The following is an 18,883-nucleotide window of genomic DNA, read 5'->3' as shown; positions in this document are numbered from 1 at the left end:
ATTATTCCCGGTAGGTTATTTTTAAAAGAACAACGTTTACAAGTCCTTTCTGGTGTAAAACACGACAGACACCTATGACCCTTCCCTCTGGAGGTTCTTTTTCGATTTTCAGCTGGGTGTCCTGCGCCCCCTTCCCCAGCATTCAGTGTGACCAAGGCTGAGCCGCCCCAGCTCAGCGCTGCCTGCAGCATCGTCACCTGCGGGGGTTGTCCCACCCTAGCCTACCACGGTCTCCTGGTCCAGGTCGCAGCGGAGCGACAAGTGGCCAGTGAGGAGTGAGGATGGAGGGTGGGGACAGGATGAGCAGGGGAAAGGCAGAAGGCGCTGGGCTGGCGAGGATAGTGCGCGGCTGAGCGCGCGTCCCTGAGCAGGGTGCCGGGTCCCCCTCGGGCTGCCGGGCGGCGCGGGAGAGAGGACCACGAGCGCCCCCTGGCCGGCGCCACCCGCGGGGCGCACCCGCCGTGCGCCAAACCCGTGCCAGTGCCCGCGCCACCCGAGCAGCAGCGACGCGGCGTTCAGACCCGGGCTGCGCCACCAGGTAGGACCCCTGCGCCCCGCGATGCGGGCGGGGAGGGAGGGTGCCAGGTGCCAGGACCCGGGAGGGAAGGGCCACCCGGGTGTCCCTCGGAACTGCTCCAGGAAGGGGGCTAAGGTTGCCGCGGGAAGCAGGGCTGAGAACGAAATCGAAAAAAAACTAGAGCCAAAGCCAACTTTGGGGCTCCCCCACCCCGTCTGGGTTTCTTGTGTGCTGGTGACCGTGACTGTGGCTGTGGCCGGTGCCGGCCGCCTAGCCGGGCTGAGGGCGCCTCCTTCCTACTCTCCTTTCACCTGAACTAACCGGGCTGAAGCCGAGGGAGGGAGGTGAAAGTTTTTATACTGATCGCAAAAATGTGTAAGAAAGGGTGTTTTCTGGGAAATTGCAGGAGCAGCAAACGGGGCTGCGGACATTCACTTTTCTAAACAAACCCAAGTTTCTTTCCAAGGGCCTGGGGTGGGTGAGAAGCAGCTTTGTTAAAGGGTGGGGGGAAGTCTGGGTGCTGAAGCCTGTGACCTTGAGCTACATTGTTTTCCAGCTTTGGGGGCCACAGGTTATCAAAGTGTAGTTTGTGAGATTAAATCTTTATGTTACTGAATTTTTAAGAGCCAGCAGTTATCAATGTGAGAGTGACTTTAATGCTAAAGGCCTGAGCACTTGCCACCAGAGTGAAAGGAGATTCTGGTCATTTCTGCAAGGAGACTGCCACAGAGCTGCCTTGTCCTCGGGTTGTCCTGACACTATGTGGGCTGGAAGTGGTGCTAATAAAAGATTATTCAGCAATGGCAAAAGCTGAGGAGGGGGGCGGTGAGGTCGAGAGAATGCTACTCTATGGGCTGTGCCTGTCAGTGGGGAAAATGGCCCATCTGTGCCCAATACAAAATGGTCCTTCAAGTCATAGGTGCCCCTTGAGAGCACAGACCAGCTTGCAAAATTATTTAATGAAGTGCCTGCAAGACCCGGGGAGTCTGCCTGCATACTCTGTCTGCTTCCTCTTCATTGCCCCTTTCATTTGGCAAAGAGAAGTGTAAAGCAGCAAGATTCCGTAGGCTCCGGGAGGCTTCATCAGTTGTTCTGGCCCCTGCTTTGTTTCTCTAGAAGGGATGGCCACCTCTGGTCCTTTCCTGACTGGAGCTGCTTTATAGAGAAGCCCTATGAACAGGGACCTGGGTCCTTTGACCCTTTCCACATCCCAACCTGTGAATGAACATCTTCATTCTTTTTTTCCCCCCTCACCGATCTTTGGTAACTGGTAAAATGGCAGACTTACTGCGGATGCTTCATCTCTTGAAAGTGCTGTGTCTAGTGGGAAGAAGGGTGACATTTACTAATTTGGTTGCAAATTACTTTTGAAGTTTATGCACAGCTGTTTAAAATCTTTCAGAGATCAGGGCCATTGTCTGATGCAGGTGTCTACCACAGAAAGATCTCATTAGTCCCTTTCTTTTGCTGATTGAATGAACATATATTTGAAGAGAGGGTATAGGAAGATCTGAAACCCACAGAGTCCCACAAGTTAGCAATTCAATCTAAATTAAGATTTTTGTTTTCTTTTCTCTTAGCAGCTTTTATTTTTCATTTCAAGTGAAACCTGTTTGGCATCACTGGCTTTTGTTAGTGTCTCATGATTGTCTTCTACACTTTTAAAGTGTCAACTTCCAGGGAAGGTTTCTGTTACCATCCGCTTCTTCATGTTCACTTCCGCTACTGTCTTGTCTCGTGTTATGGTGGCTCAAGATGACTCTTAAGCAGACTTCTACACCTGCTCTCCCACCAGCTCCACCTTCTACAACAGAGACTTTGCTCTGAGTCAGTGCATGGCAGACACTACCACTACTGACACTTGGATTCCTCCTGCTGTCTCACTTCTCCTTCAGGGATAACAGGGACTTTCAGTTGTTCACATCTGGGCTCCTCCTGTAATTTCATGATCCTTTCCAACACTGATGTTCAGTTCTCTTGTCCGCAGCAGGTATTGGAATCCCCTGAAATTTCTATAAGGACCCCTCATTCTGTTGTAACACATTCTCTCTCCTTGTCTGTGGCAAAGATCAAATTCCCTATATAATGAATTCCCTGAGTCCAGGATTTTCTTTCAAGAATGTGGGCTTATGGTATAAGTCTATAACTTCAGGGATTCCAGAGTAAACCTCCACAGACAAATCTTTCCCTCTAATGCAATATTTAATTATAGTATAGTTGCCTTTCTTTAAAGTAGGAATTTGAATGAGTGTTTCCTGTTTTTAATGTGTTTAATGTTTTAGAGTTAGTGACTATGTTGTTTGCCCCTGAAGATATTGCTGATAATATTAATGTCATATGACAGTTTGTTAATAAGTTTGTATTTGATTTCAGGAGATTTCAATTTTCAAAGTAATTTCCCCCAAAACTGTTGAAAATAACATTATATATATATATATATGTATACGTATAACATATTATATATATGTATTCTCACAATTAACTCTATAATGAAAGTAGAGGCATTAGTCTTACGGTGATGTATACATATGTGTATATATACATGCATGTATATGTATGTATATACATATACACACATCATTAAACTCATTCTTTCTTTTTCTATTCATTATTTTCAAACTTTAAGCATTTCGTTTCTAAGCAGTTTTCATCCCGCTTATCATTTCCATTATCCTAGCTGTTAAACCAGAAACTTACAGAAAAGCATGATGTTTGGCAGAAAAGTGAATTAAAAGGTTTTCCCTGGCAATGATAAAAATGTCTTCTACCTTATAGTAACTTGTCATTTACACAAAAACTCCAGTTACTCTATTTAGTCATCTAACTATATTCTCAAGGGAAAATGAGAATCTGACATTTCAGAAATTAGGAATAGCTTCCTAAGCCCAGAAGCATACACTTCTGCCCTGGAAAATTAGCAGATATTTAAATCTCTTCACTTTGGCAGCATGTCTTTCTATGAGTTGCTGTAGGTTGATATTAGCTTTTGAATTAAGCTCATAATATGGATGATAAGAAGCAGAGCAAATTGAAGCCGTAAAGTGTGGTTTTATTAAGTCATTATTATTTACTATCTACATGATAGCAATTATGCTCAGAATTTTGTTGATATTTGACAAACTTTACCACCATATTTTGTCTTCATAAAGCCTTTACAAATTACATATTTTTACTTCTATTTTTCAGGTGAAGAAACAGGCTGGGGTGGGTATTAAGTCACTTGCCGGGGTTTTGTAATTTGTAGGAGGTAGTGTCAAGCTTGAGTGTCCACCACTGACCTGCTGTCAACCACAGTGGTAAATGACCTGCCAATTCACTTCTTATAAATTGTGATAAAATGTGCATAACATCAAATTTGCTATCTACATTTTAAGTGTGCAGGCATTCCATACAACAGAAATATTAGGTGCTTCTCTCTCTGAAGGTCTGATCTTCCTTTAAATTTTTCAGTAAGAGAAAAATGTTTAAAAATTAAAAAAAAAATAAGTGAAGGGGGGAAATAACTCACCATATCAGTCCTCTGTGTGCCTTTTCCAAATGAAGTGACTCTGTCACAGCTACTTCCCAGACTACTTTGGTGAGTTGCATTGTTGTTGTTTTAAGTGTATTGTGGCTTTAACCAGCACTCTTTATTTGAAAGTGCGAAGAGCAGACCCTCATCTGTCTTGCCCTTTTCCATCCTTAGCCTTCTGAGTTGCTTCCACTGAGTGGATGCTAGAGGGAGTGCTGAGAAAGTAACCTGGTTTCCAATGCAAACTGAGAGCTGTGAGTTCTAGGCCAGGAAAAACTACTCCACACAGCCCAGCTGTGCAAGATGTTGAGTCTCCCATGAAAGTGAACTGAAATATCATCTCCCTTGCTGTTTGGGGAGAGGTTCCTCTAACTATGTGTTCAGCATTTTTCAAGGTAGCAGTCTTCAGCGTTTTCCATTATACACCCATTTAGATGCTTTCAACTGTACAAAAACAGCCTTCTTACAAACATTACTTTAAACTGTAAGATTCAGGCCATTGGTGTCTTCTGACATTCATTTACTGGATGGTGGCAAGCATGTCTTTTAAAAACGAAATGGCATATGAAAGAAAATACGTGAATTCATTCCATGTAATAAGTGTCATTATTTCATGATGTTTTTGTATTGTTTGGTTTGAAGCATAATAAACCTGTTTCTTACCTAAAAGTTTGAACATTATGGACATAAAGAATTTAGTTTTCTATACTGTTCCTTTAAGTTATAGAAACATGCAAGTTTGGGGTTAGGAGAAGAAGGCAAAATGGAAAAGAAAGTAGCATTTGTTGACTGTGCTCAGTGACACAGGCCTGCACACAGGGAATCAATTACTCACAGGTCCCTCCCTGATGGTTTACAAAAGACACATGAAGTTGGTAGAGACTAAGAAACTTGATCAAGGGTCACACAACAAATTGGTAGCATTGAACCCCGGGTTCTTGGTTCCTCATTTATTATTCTATTTATTCTTGGGTTGTATTCCTGAAGTCTGTTCATCACTGGACTGGACTGGACTGTTTGGAGAAGAAGATATTTTCTTAGGGAGTATCATAACCATGTTCCTTGTTTGTTAGAAAGAATATAAACTTTGAGGTATATCCCTTCAGCTTCATAAAGAACTAGGCCAATTAGGAAGAAATAATATCTCCTCTACAGTCCAGAGATCTTTCAATGTGAGATTGACACAGACAAAATGTAGCAGCTTGTCCCTCCGTGGAAGCCTCCCCACTACTGATGGGGAAGACAAGTCCAGTGGCTGGACCTCACAGGGCTGTGAGGTGATGTGCTTTCCTTTCCTAATCTGAGGTCACTATTGCACCCAATTGTCTATTTTTTCCAGCATCTAGACATAGGCTGATAGGTGTACTGGGAAAAAAAATTATATAACTATGCAAATTCATGATTCCATAAGTCCATGATTTCCAACTTGGGCTAGACTCTTTGGCTTCCTCAGCCCTCAGGCCTTCCCTGGGCCTCCCATCTTGCTCTCTGTACCAGCTATTGCAGACTTCCCTTGGTCACTACCATTCTGCCCCTCACCATCGTCAGGCTGCCTTGCTTCCTGCTTCACATGGAAAATATTTTCCCCACAAGGACTCCCCAACCCTCTGACCACAGGACTGCACACCTAACTGCCTCTGGATCCACCCTCTCACCCCTTCCTCCCCTCACAACAACAGCAAACGACAGGCCTCCCTTCCAGAGGTGTCCCATGTTCACCTCCACTATGCCCAGGGACCCCTGCTTCCTCATTCTTGGGAATCTCAATCTTGGGACTCTCTCCTCTCTCCCTGCATCTTCCTCCCCTGCTCCTGACAGGCCACATTCTCCCTGCATTAGACATGCTTCAGCCCCTTCCTTCTGTGCTTAAAAGGCCATCCTTTTCTGCCTTCCTCCAGCTGCTTCCTCCTCTCCTCCTCTTCAGAATTCCTCAAATTGTTCTCTGCATCGCTTCCTCTGTTCTCTGGGGCCCCAAACACCTGGCCTTGCCTCTGCTACACTTCAGAGACTATCATGCTCCCATTCCTCATTGCTGCCTGAATGGGCTTTCTGCATCCATGTTACTGAGCACTCCTATGTCCCTGGAACATTCTCTTCCTTTGACTCCCATGCTCCGCTCCATTCCTCTGCCTTCCGGTCCCTTTCTTTGCAAGCTCCTCCTCTCCTCTCCTCTCCTCTCCTCCTGGAATCTCTGATGCTCTTCAGTTGCCTCACTCACTCACCCCAACAGCTGTCTCCTTGCTGACCAGGACCCAACCACTGCTGACCCAAATTCCTACTGATACTCCCCCTAGGTAGTTATGGGCTCATCTAATGTCAGGTATCTCAAACCAAAAGCACCATTTTCCCTTTTCTGCTCCAAGTTTTCCCCTCCTGCGTTCTGCAGTGGCTGGCTCTGCCATCACCTGTTGGAAACCTGGGATCAGGGTGTTCTTCCTGTTCATGATTCCGTAAGTCCATGATTTCCACCTGGGGCTAGAATCTTTGGCTTCCCCAGCCCTCAGATGTTCCCCTGGCCACCCCTCTTGCTCTTTTTCCTCCACCACGCTTAGCCAAAACCACGCACATTCTGTTCGTTCACCCTGTTTTGCCTGTTGCCTCCACACTTTCCGCCCCTACTACCTCTCTGTTTACAGGGCACCCCATTTCTCTCGGGGTTAATGCCTGAAGCTCCTCACTAGTCATGCTTACTCAGGATGGTTCCCCATGCTTCTGCTGGAAGGACCCTTTTGGAACCCCAGTTTGAGTGTATCACTCTCTTGCTTCAAGTTCTCCATGGCTGCCCCATGCTCTTGGGGTGAAGCCCAGACTCCTTCGCAGGGATCAGAAGGTCCTAATTCTCTTCTTCTCAAGCCTCTCTTGTCCTGCCCCATATGTCATATTTCTTCAAGTATAACCTCAATATGTTCCTCAGAGATTTTGAATCATCCATTTAAAGTGCTTAGCACAGTAACCATCAATAAACATTAGCCACAGGACACTTAGAATAGCTGTGGCAGGTAACATTGTTTACTTTTAGATTTCCTTACAGAGGGCACACCAGGGCCACACCTCTGTTATTCCTTGGGGCACCCCCAGCACTGCTTCTGACACAGAGTAGGTGCTCAATAAGTATTAGTGGAATAAATGAAACGTGCCATAAATCTCAGCATCTGCAACGTCTGTGGAACTGCATGCTGTGTTAGAAGAAAGGAATCCCAATCTAGTGATTTTTAAAAATTTATTTATTTATTTGTTCTATTTTTTTTATACATGACAGCAGAAGGCATTTCAGTTCATAGTACGCAAATGGAGCACAGTTTTTCATGTCTCTAGTTGTACACAAAGTAAGTCACACCATTCGTGTCTTCATACATGTTCTTAGGGTAATGATGTTCATCTCTCATTCCACCGTCTTTCCTACCCCCATGTCCTCTCCCTTCCCTTCCCTCCCCTTTGCCCTATCCAAAGTTCCTCTATTCCTCACATGCTTCCCCCTTCACATACCCCTATTATGGATCAGCATCCACTTATCAGAGAAAACATTCAGCCTTTGGTTTTATGGGATTGGCTTACTTCGCTTAGCATGATATTCTCCAACTCCATCCATTTACCTGCAAATGCCATGATTTTATTCTCTTTTATTGCTGAGTAATAGTCCATTGCATATATATGCCACATTTTTTAGTCCATTCATCTACTGAAGGGCATCTAGGTTGGTTCCACAGTTTAGCTATTGTGAATTGAGCTGCTATAAACATTGATGTGGCTGCGTCACTGTAGTATGCTGTTTTTAAGTCCTTTGGGTATAAACCAAGGAATGGGACAGCTGGGTCAAATGGTGGTTCCAGTCCAAGTTTTCTAAGGAATCTCCATACTGCTTTCCAGATCGGTTGCACCAATTTGCAGTCCCATCAGCAATGTACGAGTGTGCCTTTTTCCCCACATCCTTGCCAACACATATTGTTGCTTGTATTCTTAATAACTGCCATTCTGACTAAAGTGAGATGAAATCTTAGAGTAGTTTTGATTTGCATTTCTCTAATTGCTAGAGATTTTGAACTTTTTTATATATTTGCTGATCAATTGTATATCTTCTTCTAAGAAGTGTGTATTCAGTTCCTGAGCCCATTTATTAGTTGGGTTATTTGGTTTTTTAGTGTTAAGGTTTTTGAGTTCTTCATATACCCTAGAGATTAGTTCTCTAATGTGGGTATGGTAAAAATTTTCTCCCATTCTGTAGGCTCTCTCTTCACCTCACTGATTGTTTCTTTTGCTGAGAAGAAGCTTTTCAGTTTGAATCCATCCCATTTATTGATTCTTGATTTTATTTCTTGTGCTTTAGGGGTCTTATTAAGGAAGTAGGGGCCTAATCCAACATGAGAAAGAATTGATATCTGCACAGCAGAATCATTATGGCCCCAGAAACTTTTGTCTATGGCCATCTAAAATTATCTAGATAAATTCTACTAGAAATCGGAAGTGAAGGTGATGGGAGACATTTGCTGCCCCCAGCTGCACTAATCTCAGCTACTGTGGATTTATACTTTCAAAAATTGGGGAAGTGGCACTCACCTGTAATCCCAGTGGCTCAGGAGGCTAAGGCAGGAGGATCTCAAGTTTAAAGCCAGTCTCGGCAATGGCAAGGCACTACACAACTCACTGAGACCCTGTCTCTAAATAATGTACAAAATAGGGTTGGGGATGTGGCTCGGTGGTTGAATGCCCCTGAATTCAATTTCCAGTTCACCCGCTAAAAAATTGGGGGAGTTGACTTTTTCAAGAAAAAGACCATCCTCTCCTGTCTCTGGTGTGATTTTCTTCCTCTGTCCTCCTCATGGCATCTCACTTTGCCTGTTCTAATGTCAATTATTAGAGGAAAAAAGGATGAAGAATGAAATAAAAGCTCATATTAAAATATTCCAAAATCTGCTACAAGCAAAAGAATGAGTCAATTAAATAAAGAGAAAATATTAAAGGATCAAAAGGGAGAAACAGTTTTTAAATTAAATAATAAAATATCTTAGAGATTCTTTAGAGTGAAATCACAATATTTTTAAAATTCATTAAAGCAGTGAAGCATAAGGAAGTTAAAAAGTAAAAGAATAAATTCAAGAATTGGGATGATAGACACATGGCAAAGATAAAATAAGTAAGAGGATTCACAAAGACAAAGAAAACTAAAGGTAAGAGCAATAAACTATTTAGAGGACTCCCTTAAAGGCAGAAAATAATAAATAAATAAAATTTAAAAATAAAATAAAACCAAAGGAAAAAAAATCTTTGTTAAAAAAAATTTAAAACAAATCCTGATAATAGTAAAATAAAATCGTCACTATGTTGACTATGATAGTAGTTTCAGTATATACCTGTGTCAAAACTTAGCAAATTATACACTTGAGGTTTGTACATCTTATTATATGTCAATTATATCTCATCAGATCTTTAGAAAAAACATAGAAGGGTTATGCTGAAAAAAATTAAAAAGTAAAGATAATAATAAAATGAAATGATCCTTAGTATGGGTTCCTAACAACTAAGCCAGAGCTTGAGCGATGAAGAAACCTGTACGTAGGTTTCTGTCTCCTGCCACAAAAGACCATGGGGACCTCTGCCGGATGCTGCAGCCACAGTGCTCAAACACACTGTGTCTCCACTGTGACATTTTCCTCCTGGAATTGTGGGCACAGGGTCAAGTGAGAGCAAGCAAAAGTTACACTCATCTTTGCCTGCAGAGTAGGAGTGACACTTCCTACCAGGTAAGACTCAGCATCCTATGCATTCTGGTCCCTATGACATCACCATGGAAAGTATCCTTTCTTTCGGAAATAATGACCTATGGTAGCCCCTAAGTGTCAAGTGTGTTGATATCCTCTTTTCAAAAGAGAAAGCTACTTGCAATTCTTATGGCAATTCTTTTTAAATTATCTTTACCTGTTATATCTTTCCTGAGTCCCCTGTAATGCATTTTACTCTCCCTCTTCTGCTTCCTATGTCTCTGGAGACTTGTAGTTTCTATCTAGCTTATTACTGGAGCTGGATAATGGTATTTTAATTCAATTATTGCCTCCCGAGTATGCTTGCCTAAGGCACATACCAAGTCTCCTAATTCTTTTTCTCACTTTACTTCTTGGCACAGAGTTCAGGCTACAGTGTTTGTTGAGGAAGCTTGTGAAGTCCTCAGCCAGGGAAGATATTTTGTTTTCCTCTAGTCACCAATGAGGAGGTTTCTAAGCATGAACATCATGTTTTCAGAGCCTGATCATTAAGAATTGGACCAATAAACGGAATGCACTGTTGACTTCTGTCCAGATTCTCAAGGTGAATTTTAGGGAAATCTGCCTGCAAAGTGGTTTTTGGAGCCAGGTCCGAGGCAGCCCTGGGTGTGTGGATTTCTGTTTGCCCAGGGTCTGCTCTCTTTCTCTCCAGATCTCCCCTCCTTGCTGCTCTTCAGTTTCCTTGCAGTGATCTGGGACATTTGGCACATGAGGGTATTATGAATGCAAATTAGATTGTCTCTTTTAGAAGAGTCCCAAGAGAGGACTTGAGGCTGCTGTCGCATCACTGGTCCTGCTCCACCGTGATCACGCCAGTCTTTTCAGAGCCAGCCAACAGCAAAGGCAGATAGGAAATCACAGAAGTAGGAGAAGACAATGTTGCTTCCAATTTTACCATATTGACCATAGAGTGAATGAGTGCATTAGGGGTCCATAGGATTCTCCCTGACACTCATATTCTGTAGCTGGTTTTCGGGTGTCCATTTGGTGTTCACCCAGTCCAATCAGGCCAGGATTTCACCTGGGCAGCTGGGATGGTGAAGTAGTTAATCTGTCACATTGTAACTCTCAATAGGTAGGTGTAAATTAGAGAATGTGACCATTAATGACAGGTGTGTCCCTTCCCTAAGAAACTGAAATCCATTCATCCAGACATGGATATCATTTAATTGCAATTTATTTTGATTTTAGAAATTAAAATTTAATACTGTAACAAGAACAACAAACGTGACCATCTGGTGGTGACGGTAATGATGAATGGAATGATGATGGAATCGTCTCTATGAATGGGAACTCTTTAAATTCTTCTGCATTAGTCATTCAAAAAATGTTAGTATGTATTTTATTTGGAAATAGGCTTTACAGAAGGGTAATAGTAACAGTAGCCATAAAAAATCTCCTTTAAACTGAGAATGATGGCATAGGCCTATAATCCTAGCAGCTGGAGAGGCTAAGGCAGGAGAATCACAAGTTCAAAGCCAGCCCCAGTGACTTAGTAAGACCCTGTCTCAAGATAAAATATAAAAAGGGCTGGGAATGTAGCTCAGTATTTAAACACCGCTGGGTTCAATCCCTAGTAACAACAACAACAAAAAATAAGAATCTCCTTCATAAGAAGAACTTGAGTTTCTCAACCCCTTTAAATACAATTGAATTACTCATGTGCAACTTTATTAAAAACCTTTTTAATGTTGATGAAAATTATTCATTGGGAAACAACTTGTGCAATTCTCACTAGAGTCAGCTGAGGTATTTGCAGCAGGCACAGCACAAGACTCTTGGCCTTCTTGCCTCTGCTTTAGTAGGAAGCAAAGATCTCACTGCTGAGTGTCTGTCCTGGTTTCTGGGCGTTGAATTTTGTTAATATTTATAGTACACTTGAGTTCTGTGAGTAAAGGTGCTTCAGGAAAGTACAGCATCTCAGCAGGAGAAAAAAGCTTCTAACTTATTTAAATGAAATAAATGGACTTCATTGACCCAAAAAGGCAAGTATCACTAAGCATAAATTAGTGGTCATTTTAGAAATTAGTGAAATGCAACTCATTCATTAACAATGGCTCATAGTTGGAGCTGGCAAAGAGAAATGTGGGCACGGAGCATCGTATGTGAATTCTGTTAGTTCGACAGACATGAAAGGCAGACACAAACCTTTCTCATTGGAGAACAAACTGGAAAAATTCAGAACAGAGAGATTATGTGTTTATGAAAATGAATAAAATCAATTTTCCCCTGGAAAAAGATTGTAGATATCTCCTTGCAGAAAAATAGTATAGATGTCTCAGTCGAAATCTCTAGACCTAGATAGAAATTCAAACATTCTACAGATTCAAAGAGTGAAATACACTTGTTTGGATACTTGTCTTAAAATTACCAGTAGAAAAATCCAATCCAAATTCCAGGAGATTTTAATCCACACGCCGTGCACATTTTCTTAGTTTTTTTGCAAGACACAGAGGATTACATTTTCTAAAAACCCCTTTTTAAAAAGCTTAAACCCTAATCAGTTAAGTGTGACATCGTCTTGAAATGGGATTTGGTATCAAGTAATTAAGAATGAAGTAAAAGTTGATATACTTACAGTGGACGGGGTTGTTGGCCTGGAATTGTCAGGGGTGCAGTTTGTTATTTATTTGACATGTATGTATTTGACCCCAGAGTATTGCTTTGGATTTCAATCACCGTGGAACAAACTGTGCCCAAATTTAGTGGCCTAAAACAACACCATTTTATTTGTTTGTGATTCCCTGGGTCAGGAATTGGGCCAGCTTTGCCTGGGTGGTTCTGCTCCCCCTGGCGTCCCCGGGGGTCTTCCTGAGGTTGCAGCCGTATCTGAGATTGGACCACTCTCATAGCTGGCCCCTTGGTGGGCACTGCTGGAAGGCAGGCATCACCCCACTCCAGAGGGTTACAAGCAAACAAATGCAAAAGCTCAAGCCTCTTAAGGCCCAAACTAGGCAGTTTTGCCGCAGCAGCACTTTTGCTGAGGTCACTTGGGAAAACAGGTCAGGAGGATCAAGGGAAGGGGGATGCAGAGTGGCATTGCAGGAGAGTTGGGGGCATAGGACAGGCTGTGGCAGCCCTGTTTGGAAACATCTGGCACAAATATTTAGTCTATAAATATTTAGCCTTCGTAAAGATGATGTCACTTATTTTCTGACATTGAGACTGGGATCCTATTTAAAAAAAAATAAATCTGATCACCACTCTCTACTTTAAAATTATTTGCTTGCCCTGTGTCACCTGAAAAATAGAATCCAGACCTTTCACAAGGATTGCCAAGTCCTTTGTGATCTTTCCTCTGCCTGCTGGATCTTCATTCCTGTGGCCAGCATCCTGTAGCTCTCCAGACATCCTCCGTGTCAGTATAGCTACCCCCTGCTCACAGACTTTACTGCCCCCATTCTCACAGTCACTTTGCTAGCCACTGAGATGTCACCTCCTCTGTGAAGGCTTCTCACAAGCTATGCCGATGTGTCCCCCTCTACATGCCAAGGCATCCTGGGTACAGAGACGGCAGCAATGATGGCTCGCTTACACAACCATGGTTCCTGGGGACAGGCTCTGCGTCTCTCCAGCCTAGTCTCTGCCCTTAGCAGAGAGTCTCACACGTAAGGAAAGTCCTGAGCAAATGTGTATTACATGTCAGTAGACAAATGACAGCATGGCAGAGTGCCTAGGGGAAAGGCCAGGAAACCCCAAACAGGAAGAAGGCGGAGTGACACAGCAGAGTCAGAGCTATGGGGGGCCAGCTGTAGTGGCTGAAACCAAAGCTGGGCTCAGGACGGCCGGGTGGCAAAGGAGGATGTTCCAGAAAAATGAAAGACATGAATCAAAGATAGGAAGTAAAACAGAAAATCCAATTCAGTGTAAGACGACAAGGCTTCTGTCGTAGTTGAGGGCGTAGAGAAGCAGTGACAAGAGAGGGTGGCCCATCATCAGCTAGGGCACTTCTGACCTGGAATCAAAAGGAGGGATTCCTAGCACCCAAACAAACACAGCCTCACCTCAGTCACCAGGCAGTGCTCCATGGGTGGCCTCCCCAGGACCCAGTGGAGCAGGGAGAAGTTGGGGCAAAGGGAAGTTGCTGCTGATCTGGGAAGAACTGGGGGCTCCCACTCCACAGTCCAATCTGTCACTTATGCCATTCCAGAAACTGTGTGTGCATGTGTGTGTGTGCATGCACATGCTTGATTGTGAGTGACAAGACACAAGTGTGACTGAGGTTAAAGGGCTTGTTCAAAGACACAGGGGTTTAAACATAGGCAGTTTGATGTCATAGTCTGTGTTCTTATCACTCCACTGAGCTAAACCTGAATTTGGTAATATGCTGTATCTACAAATTCCCTTTTAAAATATACTGCCTCACTTTGGTATTAATTCTAAGAAGTGAACTTTGAGACTTCCTTTCTTCTGTAAATCTCAGTCACTGTTTGGGGCAGAGTTCCTTGTTTTGCTGCTCGATGTTACTCATTTTAGTAGCAGAGAAAACACTCAATCTAGTGCAGCATCCAGCCAGCCAGGAGCTCTACTTAGACCTAGACTAGTTTTCTGGGTCTTTCCCTAGCACTTTCCACCAAAACTCAAACAGCAGAAAATGCCTTCAGGTATTCAGAGAGGTTCATAAAAGGCTGAAAACATGCACAGAACTCCCCAAGTTTTTTCTCATCCAAGAAAACTTGTGTGAGAGAGAGGAGACTGCCACAGTGGTTTGCTTTGGGTTTCTTCACTGACCGGATCATCGAGAAGTTTCCATGGAGGTGGAATCACACAATTGTGGCCCCTAGACAAGGGAGAGCTTGCTTCTTTGGTCCTTCTTTCTTTCTTGACTGTGAACATCTACCCCATTTCTTTCCTGCCCTGCCTTTTTCCTTTCCAGTATATTCCAATATCGGGTTTATTGTTCCACATGTTTTCTTTCAAAGCCACAATGTTGTAAATTTAAAAGATTTTTTTTCAGTAAACCTGAAAATACTTTTTAGAATCCTTAATCCATTCTTCTGGACTTTTATTCATCTAAATTCTCAAACTCTCGTTACTCACTCCTTGAACTTTCCTCCTTTTCCTTTCATCTTCTTTCTTCCACTCTCTCTTGTCTTTAATGCCATGTTAATAATACACTAAACAGATTAAGGTGGCAGAGTCTGCCTAGAGGTACAGCTCAGTGGCAGATTACAGAATGAGCACACACAAGGCTGTGGGTTCAACCCCCAGCACCACACACTCATACACACACACACACACACACACACACACACACTCACACACTTGCACACACAAGTAAAATTCTATCAGAACACACACAGAGACTGCTATAACTTGCAAACAGCTATTGAGAAGAAGGTTTAATTTTAAAATGAGTGAGAAATGCTGCCAGATTAACATTCTTGAGTAATAACTTTGAAGTTTAAACCTCCACTTTATGGAGTTATTCTGAGAATTAGAAAAATAATATATTGTGCTATATTATGAGATATACTTAAATTACTTTTAGCATATGTTCAATGTAACCTTTTAATGTTTTTTAGTCAGTATGTTTCCATATAAATAAATCAATAAGTTCACATCAAGTTTCTGATCCTTTTTATGCTGATAGTTTATTATTTAACTATTTGTTATTCTTGAATCACTGGGTTCCAAAATTCCCTACAAGATGCCCTAATTCAAGAAAACATTTTTCCTATTCCTAATTTTTAAAATCTCAAGAAATCTATGCTGATTTTTGGTTGATTTCTAAAATATAATCAGAAATACAACAGATCCTACATATTTTAGCAAATATATAATTTTTAGACTTGACTAAATAAAATTAAATATTAGCCCTGAATGTAAATACATATAAAAATTAGAATAACCACCAAAATACAAGACACCTGTCTCAGGGCCAGAAACAAATTCTCCCCATTTAATATATCTTCCATGTTGACCTTGTTCTATGGTGTGAGTCTCTCTACTGCCAGCAGTTTTAGAGGATTTGTATACTCAGTCATAGAGGAAGGGAAGAAACTGTAAAAACAATAGAAAAGAAAGAAGTAGATTTCCCAACAAATGGCTGGGGCGGGGGTGGGGGGGCTTTAGAATGCTGCTCCCCACCTGACCTCACAATCCTCTAGAAAGTTCTTGCTACACTTCATTCCAGGACCTGAACTTTTGCCAACTAGGATTTTATGGGAAGTGAATCCTCTTAATAATACAAGTGCTGCTAAGATTTCCTTTGCATATTGGAGTGGCTAATTGGTCTCAGCAAGGGGAATTTTTATAGAGAGGGGGAAGGCTGGGTTTTATTCAATCTATAAATTAATCAAGCACCTAACACATCAGGCATTGTTCAGTGTGTGGCAAATACAGGGGCAAAAAGAAGAACAAGGTACTAGCCCTCATGAAGCCTACTTTCTTTTAGGGGAGAAAGACAATGACAGAATAAATAGCACATGAGTAAGATAATATTAGGTGAGGACACATGCTATGGAATAAAAAGAAAGAGGGTGAAGAGGTCTGGAGAATTTCTGGAGGCCTCCCTACTTTTAGATTACGCTTTCTTTTTATGGAGAGTGAGAGAGAGAAAAATATCAGATAGGTGCCCATTGCTACAAAATAATGATTAAGAATTTTTAAAAGAGGATACAGACGAGTCACTGATGCAGAAAGGTACCTTCTTCTAGCACTGGACCCAGATGACACAGATTGCTTGTCTTCTCTCCTCCAGGAGGGCTGGGGGCATTACCTGGCTCTTTTCCACCACTGAGTGCCTTTGCGAGCACATGCCTGGCATGTAGTAGGTGGTCAGTGAATGTTTGCCCCTAAGTGAATATTTCTGAAAGGAACCTGAGTGTGGTGATCTTTACTCACCGTGAGGATCCATCACTTTTATGTTGAGTCCTTCATCTTGCATTGCCTGTGGCTGAAGTTTTAGGAGCTAGACAAATGAGCAGAAGGAAGCTCAAGAGCTGCCTGCAGACCAGGCCAGACAGAAAGCTTTCACTTCCTGCCCTCCTTCGACCTTCTGCATGTGTCACCTCTGGAGGGACACGCCTCACTGTGCATGGTCATTCTCTTCCTCCTCTGCTCTCTCAACGTTTCCCTGGAAAAGCAATAGCCCCAGTTAATTTCTAAGAGGAAGTTTCTCATGACCCCTTTTCGGATACCCTCAGGATAAAAACTGTCTCTGAGAGTTTTTTCTGAAATCCTCAGACATAGAAATAAAAACAGGAAAATATGGGATGAGACCCTTCAACTTCAACTTTAAAAATCTTTCTTTTCCTGTGTCAAGGTAGCCACACTCTCCCAAGTATAAGGAACATAGCCCAGCAGATAACATTCCAGCAGTGGTTTCCCTCCATGCCTGGTGCTCCCGAGACCTGTGAAGTCAATATGCGGCTTCCTAGACTGAGGTAGTTTCTCAGACCTCTGTATTACACCCATGATGTTTGCTTGCTAAACCATCAGCTGAAGTTATTTACCCCATATCTTTTATCTCAGTTTTCTGGTTGTATTTTATCTAAGTCATCTTTACTTTAGTTGAGCTAAGGCTGTGGTTTTGCAAATTAAATCATCTGTGGGTTTCTGCATATGTCTACTCTGTGTGTTTACTAAGCTTTTTTTTTTTTAATATTGTACGTCTGTTTTTATCTTTACAGTTGTGCGAGGGAAGATTTGTTATGCTTAAGGTTCTTTTAAACAAATCCAAGTCTCTTTGGAAGGACACAGTTTAAGAAACCAAAACATTTTTTAAAGGCCTTGTTTAAAGGGAGTTCATAACCCACTTGAATCAAATGTATGGAAGATGATATGTCATGAGCTTTGTAATGTTTTGAACAACCAATTAAAAAAAAATTTAAAAATAAAATAAAATAAAATTGATACAAATGTAAAAAAAAAAAAAATAAAGTATATCTTTAGCCACAATTGAATCCCCTTTAAAGATTCAGAGTTTTGATGTTGGTGCATAATGAAGAGATCATGTGATTCATGGGTCTGGATTTTATACTTCAGGCAAAGGGGATCTGTTTCATGTTTTTAAACAAGGAAATGATTCTTAAGAAAGACAGCTTGTATGGCTGATGTGGGGGAGGAACCGGCAGTTTGGAAAGGCAATGGGTGAGAACCAGCTAAAACTCTATTGTGATAATCCGGAGAAAATATCTAAAGTTCTCAAGCTCAAAGGCCAAAGAGAAGTAATTGAATACAACAGAAATAACCTCATAAAATCCACAGAACTCTTTCATAGATGGATGTTGTAGATGAGGACAAAGGAGGACTGACTCATAGTTGGTTCCAATATTTCCATCTTGGAAGATGCAGTAGATAGTAATTCCACTGATGGAGACAGGAGGGAGAGGAGAGGCCACAGTGTTTGAGGATAAGGTGGAACTCATGTTTGTTCTAGCTGTGTATGAGGGGCTGGTGGAGCATTGGGAAAATTCCAATGTGTAGTTGAAGATAAAGATGAAGATAAAGTGTACTTCTCCAGATCACCACGAGGTAGGGTATCCTTGAAGACATCAAAAGGGATGAGAGCTGCCAGAATTGACAAGAAGAAGGGAATCAAGTCAGGACCTGGGTGATTTCCCATAACTTTTCAATGAAGGAAACAGAAGCAACCGAGAAAACAGAAGAGTCATCCAACACACAGAAGGAGAGCAGGAGAGAAGAAGGGAACCCAGAACCAGCACTGTTTCATGTGACAGTGAGAAAGACCACCAAGAAGGAGCCGATGGCACTGGGGGTTAGCAAGTGTGTCCTTCCAAAGAGCAGGACCGGCAGTGGTGGCAGTGGAAGCCAAATGGCAAGGCAGAGGAGCTAGCGGAAGGTGAGGGCGTAGAGATGGCCCAGGAAGCTTGCTGGTGAAGAAAGGGAGGCAAGGCCACGTCTGTAGGGAACTAGCACCAGAAGCTGAGAGGCTGGTAAATGGGAGCAGAAGAGGCTGAACCACCAGGATCAAAGGAAAGAAGGATTTCCAGAGTGTGGACAGGGGTCGGAGCAGATGCAGGAAGACTCAGAGAAGATGAAGCACAGAGAAGGACACCGAGCTAATTTATGTCTTGTGACATAAATGGGATGGGATCTGTTCACATCTTTTTTTTTTTTTTCAAAAAAGACACG

The 18,883-nt window shown here is 42.3% G+C and overlaps 1 protein-coding gene across 1 annotated transcript in view; it reads left to right on the top strand.

Moving 5' to 3' along the window:
* Positions 1-464: 464 nt before the first annotated feature.
* Positions 465-18,883, top strand: part of Prkcq (protein kinase C theta) — a 126,309-nt gene continuing 107,890 nt past the window's right edge. The window contains exon 1 of the mRNA XM_027944860.2: positions 465-538. The gene's annotated coding sequence lies outside the window, so the exon portion shown is untranslated. The remainder of the gene's footprint in view (positions 539-18,883) is intronic.

This window comes from Marmota flaviventris, chromosome 12, assembly GCF_047511675.1.
Source record: "Marmota flaviventris isolate mMarFla1 chromosome 12, mMarFla1.hap1, whole genome shotgun sequence".
Classification (NCBI taxonomy): Eukaryota; Metazoa; Chordata; class Mammalia; order Rodentia; family Sciuridae; genus Marmota; species Marmota flaviventris.
The sequence above is the reverse complement of the archived record's forward strand: the minus strand, read 5'-3'. Positions and strand labels throughout refer to the sequence as shown.